The 9,023-nt window shown below is 36.5% G+C and overlaps 1 long non-coding RNA gene across 1 annotated transcript; it reads right to left on the bottom strand.

Moving 5' to 3' along the window:
- Positions 1-238: 238 nt before the first annotated feature.
- LOC132640653 (uncharacterized) lies at positions 239-5,769 on the bottom strand. Its single transcript, XR_009582318.1, has 3 exons — positions 3,575-5,769; positions 3,176-3,236; positions 239-2,308 (listed from the first exon to the last, which is right to left on the bottom strand). It is a non-coding gene; the product is annotated as an uncharacterized LOC132640653 (long non-coding RNA).
- Positions 5,770-9,023: the final 3,254 nt, after the last annotated feature.

Below are 9,023 nucleotides of genomic sequence, written 5' to 3'. Positions count from 1 at the left end.
TCTCAAATAAGACAGTCTTGACCAGTTGCAGTCGACCACCGTAAGATAGAAATTTTGATGATCAACACTTAACTCTAGCAACCATTTTTTCAACCAAGGGTAAGCACTGATGAATTGATAGCTTCTTGGTGGAGCCCCCCCCCCCCCCCCCCCCCCCCCAAAGATACTTAAATGGCAACTCACCAAGAGACCCAATCAACATTTGTTCTTTGGAAGCATCATCCACCCCTACAATATATAATGAGCTCTTTTCCGTATTTTCATAAAAATCATAAACCTCTGAGAAGTGTTTAAAACTGTTGAACAGTAGGTGTATAGACTCTACATTGGCTTTACAACTCATCAGCAAAGCATATATGACTTATGCCAAGCTTTGCGTACCTTGGATATGATAGTTGAACTGTGAAACATGTCTTAATTGTAGCAAAGTTATATGCAAATATTCCATGACCAACAAAAATAAATAAGGGGACATTGGATTCCCTTGCCATAACCCCTTCTTGGCTTTGAATAGAGGAGTTAATCTACCATTAATCAACAGGGGATACTGAACTGTGGTAACACATTCCATTATTAGCTCAACTAGCTTAGTGGGCAACCCAAACTCCAATAGAATCATCTTTTTAGGTCACTCTATTGAATCATAAGTTTTCCTTATGTCTACTTTAATTGTGCACCTTAAAGGTACCCTTTTTTGTGAGTAACCTTTCACCAATTCATGAGCAATAATCACATTATCCAAAATATTCCTCCCTTTAATGAAAGCTGATTGGGATGGACTGATAATATAATCAACCACAACTTTAAGCTTAGTAGTCAATATTTCGAATTTAACTTGTACCTGGTCGAACAACAGGCTATAGGCCAGTTCATCTTGTACCTCTTTCAATCTTAGTCTGATTGGTTCAGTCTTTTCTCAATGGATGAATACTTCTTTTGTAGCTATCCTGATTGATATGCCAACATATGAAACTTCTTCTAGTTACTATACATCTTGTATCCCTCTACATTCTGAGCCCAAATGTCCTGAACCAGATCTCAAAAGTTCTTATGTTGCATAACCACATTCACTAACCTAAAAGGTCTTCTAGTTTGAGTATGATTAGCTATTGAATTTAAGAGAATGGGGGAATGATCAGAGCACCCTGGTTCTTAAAAATCAACCTCCATATAGTTGTAGTGCAAGAACCATACATGATTACCAAATGCCCAATCAATATGACTGTAAATCCTAGCAGCCTCATATCTTTTGTTGCACCATGAAAAGTGATTTCCTCTCCTTAGTATCTGCCTTACCCCAATATCTTCAACACATTTCTAAAACTCTGCAGTCTTTTGTAGTGTGATAGGAACACCCATTGATTTTATCCTCATGGGACAGAATAGCATTAAAATCCCCTAGAATCAGCCAAGGGTCAACTATAGTTGCAACCAGTGTTCTTAGATGATTCCATAGACTCATTCTTTATGTAGCAGTGTTAAATCCATAGACAAAAGTCATGATATAAGAGAAAGAAGAGTCCTTATCTTGTACCTTACAATGAACTAGTTGGGATGTAGAATCCATAATAGTGACCTCATCTGTGGCATGTATCCATATTAACCATATCCTCTCATTTAATTTGTCATTCTTGTCCGAACTCCCTTTTCACTTGTTATGCCTTATAATCCCTTATTTTTGTCTCTAAACAACCTATCAAATCCATTTTATTCTTAAGCAAAAGGTTTTTCAACTCTTTTTGCTTGAAGGGCCTATTCAGCCCTCTTATGTTCCAATAACTGAATATAATTGAGATTGTGGTGGATCAAGTGCTTCAGCCCTGTTATATACTTCAGGTGACTTACTCTGCTTGTTCTCTAAAAAATCAGATTGATCCTGTCACACCCTCGACGAGGAGTATGACAGGCTCTGACCTGTAGGCCGAAGTCACATGACTTAACTGTTACTTGGACATCACATACCATAACTCAAGAACGTCTGCTCGCGGAAAAGGGCCAACATAAAAGTACTCGATAAATCAACACATATATACATATGCGGACCGACAAGGTCGCTACAACATCAAGTATATCTTAAAGCCGACAAGGCTATCAAAAACATATCAAGAAGCCCAATCAAGGCCGACAAGGCCATACATAATATTTACATATCCCACAATGTCCATGAGCCTCTAAGAGTATACATATGAACATATATTACACTAACAGAAAAATACCAAAAGATAGCAAGCCCGGAGTAGTGGTACTTGCTAACACCGCTGAAGCTGGAAATCCTACTGCGGTTGCTCCTCAATGAATCTGTCAGAGCCTGCAGCACGAAATGCAGCGTCCCGTGCAAGGGACGTCGGTACGGATAAAAGTACTGAGTATGTAAGGCAGGAGGGCAACAACATAATTAAGATAAAATGTGACATTAATATAGGCAAAAGAAAACCGAACATCTGGAAGTAGCACAAAATGCAATGCATGATAAAATCATTTGTAGGCTCATATATATAATAGATAGTATCCATGCCCGACCGTAAGGCTCGGTGTCATATATGTAAAATCATGCCCAGCAATTAAGGCTCGGTGTTATCATCATTAGCCCGCGTCCGGGGCAATATCATAACATGCCCACTGCAGTGGTGTGCGCATCTACGCGCCATGCCCGACCGACTATAGCGCGGCACGGTGTAATAAAATAGTGCAATACATTTATATATATGTATATACCATTACTGGGCTGGACTGGAAAAAAAAGTAACTGTGCAGGATTCCGCTTTCCTTCCGCGATGCGGAAGGAAAGCACAAGGTTCTGTGGGCTTCCGCTTTCCTTCCGCGATGCGGAAGGAAAGCGCAAGGTCCTGAGGCTTTCTGCGCAGAACTCTGTTTTCCTTCCGCAGCAATGTTCTGAGGCTGATTTTGAATGAGAAATCAAGGATATGATTCTTGGCCTTTCGGGGTGACATAAGGTCGTTAACCTCCGAATATTTTATGGAATTCGGATCGGGTCCAAAGGAACAATCGATGACGATGAGTGAAATAATGTTTTAAAAAAAATCAATCAAACAACAAGACCTTAAGATTGAAAATACAAAGCATAAGAATGGAGTGGAATTTGTTATGGAACGCTCGTGTTTATGTACTAATTGGATTCGTGCCAAAGAAAGAGGGAAGCGAACACCTTACATACCTTATCCGTCAAGCCACCACTTAAATAATTCCTTATATCGAAGCTTGCCCTTCACCCGAGCCTATATATCGAGAAATATATCATTAATCACACTTTCATCATAAATCCATCAACTTATAAGTAATAATTATGGAAGACTAATTTGGGTTACGAAAATTTGGGCAACACCTCCCCTATATCGACGACTTCCTCCAAATACTAAAACAACTCCCAAACAATACCAACAACATTAACAACAACATCCTCAACATTCCACAAGATTATATATATATTTTCATTCAAATTTCCCTTCAAGCTTCATCCATAAGCCAACAACGTCAACACAATAAACTATGACTTTTATTCTTATAACTATTCCTTAATCAAGGTTGATAAAGGGAGAGATTCAAGGATTCATACCTTATTTTTACTAAAATATCAAGATCTCCAATAATCACTTGTTCCCAAGCTAAATCCAACACAAAACGATATGATAATCGCGACTACAAGTTGTTCGGTCTTCGATTAGTATTCCGTAGCTTGAATTTTGCTGAAGAGCCTCACTTCTATGTAATATTTAAGAGCCCTTTTTGGTGCTGAATTTTCTGGGACATTTGGAGAATTTTGGATGAAAAAAATGGGGTTTTAACCCTTTTTATAAGGGCTGAGGTCGGCTGCACTGTAGCAGTACTGTAGCGTCCCTGTTTCTGCTCTGTCAGTTCAGTTGTAACGTCTATAATTCTCTACTCCGATGTCCTATAGACGCGCGGTTTGTTGCATTATAAACTAGACTCGACGAACTTCATTTTAGGATTTTGAAACGCCTTAAAACTCCTAATACACATGGAGATATACCCCTCCAAAGTTGACTCAAATCCTATTTCAAATTTTTTGACAAACTTATTTTCCTTGACTTGCTTGGTCCCAGAGTCGTTCATAGCTTATTATATGAACTCAAACCCTCGTAGCCATGAGATAAATGCTCCACGTCTAGACTTAACCAACTAACTCCTAATAGATTTCACGTACACGACTACGAGGTGTAACAGATCCTTTGTGCCAGGACCTGGCCCTTCACCTGTCTTTGTGAGATTGTCTTGCTTCTAACTAGTACTCCCTTTGTTACTCTGTTGTCTAGTCTGAACTGATTCCAAAGAAGGAAAAGGGTGATCTTCTACTTGCTGCTCACCTTTACCCTTATCTAGTCGCACTTCAGTATTGTTAGCAGCATTTTGTACATTGGGTTTAGGTAGTTATTGAGATTGAACTTGCCTTGTTCTTCTTCTTGCCTTCTTCCTCTTAAGAGCAGGTTCTTGTTGTTTCTCTGGTTGATCATTGTCCCTTTCCTTCTTATATTCTCCATCATCATGTCCAGTTTCAAACATTTAGAGCAATATTTTGGAGTCCATTCATAATCTACTTCCTCAAACAAAATTGAACCATCAGGCTGCTCAATATACAACTCATCAGATAGCTCCTAAGTGATGTCTACTTCTATGAGGATCCTTGCAAAGGATATCCTCTAAATTTCAACTGTTAGAAGATCAACACATATAGGTTTCCAAATGAAACTAGCAATCATTCCCAAGTTTTCTTCAGCCCAATAGTAAACAGGTAATCCAGGAAATAGTACCCATAGTGGTATGATTCTTAGCATTTTTTGTTTGAATTTGAAGTCCTTCACCCAATTTCGAAGAATCATTGGTCTGTTGTTGTATGTGTATGGGTCATTCTGCATGATGGAATTCTTATCTACACTCGTATTGAACAGGAATGTGAAATATCCCTCATCATGTAAATAGGCTCTTGGAGTAGACACAAAATTCTAGACACTATAGACAAATTTGAGCATATCTTTGAAGCTTGGTGTCCCCCTAGTACAGGACTCGGCTCCCCTCCAGTGGGGATCTCCTCCATTTCATCCAGTACACCTTTAAATGAGCAACATCTGTCCACTTTTTCAATCAATGGTCCATATTTAATTTCCTTAACTGATTGTCTAACTAGAGTTAAAAAAAAAAATCTGCAAAGCAACGCAAATCAAAGGTGCATATCACTGACTCCATTCTCTGAAATTTGATATTTCAGTTGCACCCTATGGATCTTGTTCTTCTCTTTTTTGAATGATTTAAAGGAAAGATGTGTTATTTCTTAATTGTGCAAGAAACAGAGTAAAAGTCTTCTGTTAAATCAACAACAACGATTGACCCAAAAAAAAAAAAAAAGGAAGTCAATCCTTCAAATTGGGGTCGTGTGAAAATGAACCAAAGCATGTAATTTGGAGGTGAAAATCCCACAAAAAACTATGAAATTTTCGTTTTCCCTCTCTGTTTCGCCATTGATTTTCTTCCATTATCAAACAACCAACAACAACAACTAAATTTAATTGCAACAAGGTAGAACTCATAAATTAGTACTCATCTTCTTCTTTTCTGAGAAAGAAATGATAAAAGCAACAATTGGAGAGATTAGGAGAGAGAATATTTTATCATGGTTAAAACATCTTTGGTTAATCAAATAGATCTGATCCGTTAGATTATTTAAGAGACATGTGGCGAAATTTTAAGGCTGTACTTGGGGAAATGGAGGGATGAAGTACTGGAGGTGAGCCAAACCGGATGAAAAAGGTGAAACAAGACATCACGTCAAAATGAGCGGTTTGGCTCACCTCCAGTACTTCATCCCTCCATTTCCCCAAGTACAGCCTTAAAATTTCGCCACATGTCTCTTAAATAATCTAACGGATCAGATCTATTTGATTAACCAAAGATGTTTTAACCATGATAAAATATTCTCTCTCCTAATCTCTCCAATTGTTGCTTTTATCATTTCTTTCTCAGAAAAGAAGAAGATGAGTACTAATTTATGAGTTCTACCTTGTTGCAATTAAATTTAGTTGTTGTTGTTGGTTGTTTGATAATGGAAGAAAATCAATGGCGAAACAGAGAGGGAAAACGAAAATTTCATAGTTTTTTGTGGGATTTTCACCTCCAAATTACATGCTTTGGTTCATTTTCACACGACCCCAATTTGAAGGATTGACTTCCTTTTTTTTTTTTTTTGGGTCAATCGTTGTTGTTGATTTAACAGAAGACTTTTACTCTGTTTCTTGCACAATTAAGAAATAACACATCTTTCCTTTAAATCATTCAAAAAAGAGAAGAACAAGATCCATAGGGTGCAACTGAAATATCAAATTTCAGAGAATGGAGTCAGTGATATGCACCTTTGATTTGCGTTGCTTTGCAGATTTTTTTTTTTAACTCTAGTTAGACAATCAGTTAAGGAAATTAAATATGGACCATTGATTGAAAAAGTGGACAGATGTTGCTCATTTAAAGGTGTACTGGATGAAATGGAGGAGATCCCCACTGGAGGGGAGCCGAGTCCCCTAGTACATGACCAATCAGGGCATTTTCCCATTTTTCGCATTCAGCTTCTACTTCATGGGGCTTTATTCTCACTACTTTCCGACCATCTTTAATTACCGGTGGATAATAGTCAAGATGCATACCATTTTGCAATTGTCGATTCCCACGAACAACATCAGCCATAGTTAGTGGTGTTGCGTGGTGCTCCGCTGCATTTGGTGGTCTAATCTGCCACCCAGCTGAGAATAGAAGTTTCCTTACCCTATTGGAACCCTCAGGTTCGTCTTTCCTTGCTTCTGGTACTGCAGTGCTTTTTCCGACAGGGAAACCATCGTATCAGTACTTCCCGCTTTGGGTAATTAGTGTCCAAGTTTTAAAGGTGCGAGTGTGTGAGGGATTCCAGAGTTTGGAGTAACTGTTCGTCCTTTATTATGTTTGTCATCATCGCCGGTGGCTGGTGAACAATGTGCCGTTGACAAGCCATCGTTGCTAAGCGTACATTAGTAATCTGTACTTAAAGTGTGCCGAGAGCTTTTTCTCTTAACGTGCGCCCTCTGTAGGTAGCCCTTTAATTTTTTTTATTTTTTTTTAATTGATGGAAAATAGAATTCAACTAATCTTGACCTATTGACCGGAGGGGGTGGGGGAGAGAGACCAATTGACATTCATAAAAAAATTTAAAATTTGAGTTATAATCACTAGTAAAACTGTTAATTAATTACTATCTTAGTTACAGGTATAATATACTTTTTCTGGAATTTATGACTTTGTTATTGAGAAAAATGTTGTAATTTTGCCAGTCGAAGCACTCGGCAATTAAAGGCACAAAACTAATGCACCATGTGTAGAAGAAAAAGATGGATTCAAGATTTGGCAAATATCTCTGTCCCAGGGTACAACATCAAGAAAATTCCACAATGTTAAAGGGAATTGAAGGATGTATATATTCTTTTGAACCATAAAAAACTTAAACGTAAATGCAATATAAAGAAACTTAAAGATTATACTTTTGAGTATCTTGCACTTGTTGGCAGAGTTCTCGGCATATAATCAAAATAAGAAAAGTGTGTCAAGTTCTAAGGAACATAGCATATAATTTAACATTCCACACAACGACATGTCTCATTGTCCTTATATTATATTCTCTTCGTCTACTTTTACATATTTACTATACTAAAAAATAGATGTTTAATTTTACTTGTCGAGTTTGGAAACCAAGATATACTTCATCATTTTATATCTATTTTACCCTTATTATTAAGTACTATAATTATTTTCAATTCATTTCCTAACATATAATAATTAGAAGTGATATAATAAAATTATCAGTTTATTTATTGCTTCTTAAAGAGTGCGTCAAGTCAAACATGAACAAATAAATATGTCGAGAGGGAGTAATTCTTTATTGACTGAAGGGCTTTATTATTAATTCCTACATTTTTTTTCTTAAAAATAAATCTCTCGTATTCAAATAATGATTAGGATATAGCAATCATATTATTATAAAAAATAAGTGAAAAGACTCAGATTTAGCCTATATACTACTCCCCCGTCTCAAAAAGATTGTCCTCTTTTAACTTGACATAAAATTTAAGAAATAAAGGAAGAGTTTTGAAATGTGTGGTCCATAACAAGCCTTAGATATTTGTGTGGTTGTAAATCATGTCATAAAGTTAAATTGTTTCTAAATATAGAAATGTGACAATTCTTTTGAGACAGACTAAAAAAAAAAGGATAGTTTTTTTGAAACAGAAAGAGTAGTTGAAATTGTTCAGTCTTGTCTTTCGTTACATATTTGGTCCATTTATATTGTTTCAGTTAACAAATCATTCCGTATTCACCTTTATCGTTAATGGAATTTTGACATAACATGGATCTGAACCTGACACATGCATTAATAATCGTTCAAAAGCAAAATTCTTATTCTAACAGCAACAGCAATATTATACAAAATTTTGAAGAAGAGCAAAGCTATTCGAATTTGAATAGTATAGAGGAAAATTTAATCTTTTTCTCTTTCGTAAGAGAGGGATCTTGACACTTTAAAGGGTGAGGGAATGTTGACTCGACATCTTAAGGAAAATTGGGTCATTTTATTGGAACAGAATTGGTAAATAACACTACAAATTACTCAAGTACTATAAAATTGTACAAAATGTAATGAAAGATGATTTGGAATTTTTCTGTGTGTATTCTTGAAAAGAAGGTGCACCTATTTATACATGTATCCTAAAATAAGAATAAAAGAATAATTTAATTCCTATACAATTTTGTCTAAATCCTATTGGCTACTCTCTAACTAACTTTATTCCCTTCTATGTAGATCTGATAGTGACTTGTCCTTGTTCATCAAGATTAATTGATCACATAGCTAATATTCATTTGTCAACTTTTGGAAGGCTAAGATGCAATCTTGAGAAAACTATGATATTGGGCCATATCCTTGTTCTGCTGAATTTTGAGCCCAATAGTTCAAACAACCCAATACACAAAATAAT

This window comes from Lycium barbarum, chromosome 5 (genome assembly GCF_019175385.1).
Source record: "Lycium barbarum isolate Lr01 chromosome 5, ASM1917538v2, whole genome shotgun sequence".
NCBI classification, from domain to species: domain Eukaryota; kingdom Viridiplantae; phylum Streptophyta; class Magnoliopsida; order Solanales; family Solanaceae; genus Lycium; species Lycium barbarum.
Note: the sequence above shows the minus strand (reverse complement) of the source record. Positions and strands in the feature narration are given on the sequence as shown.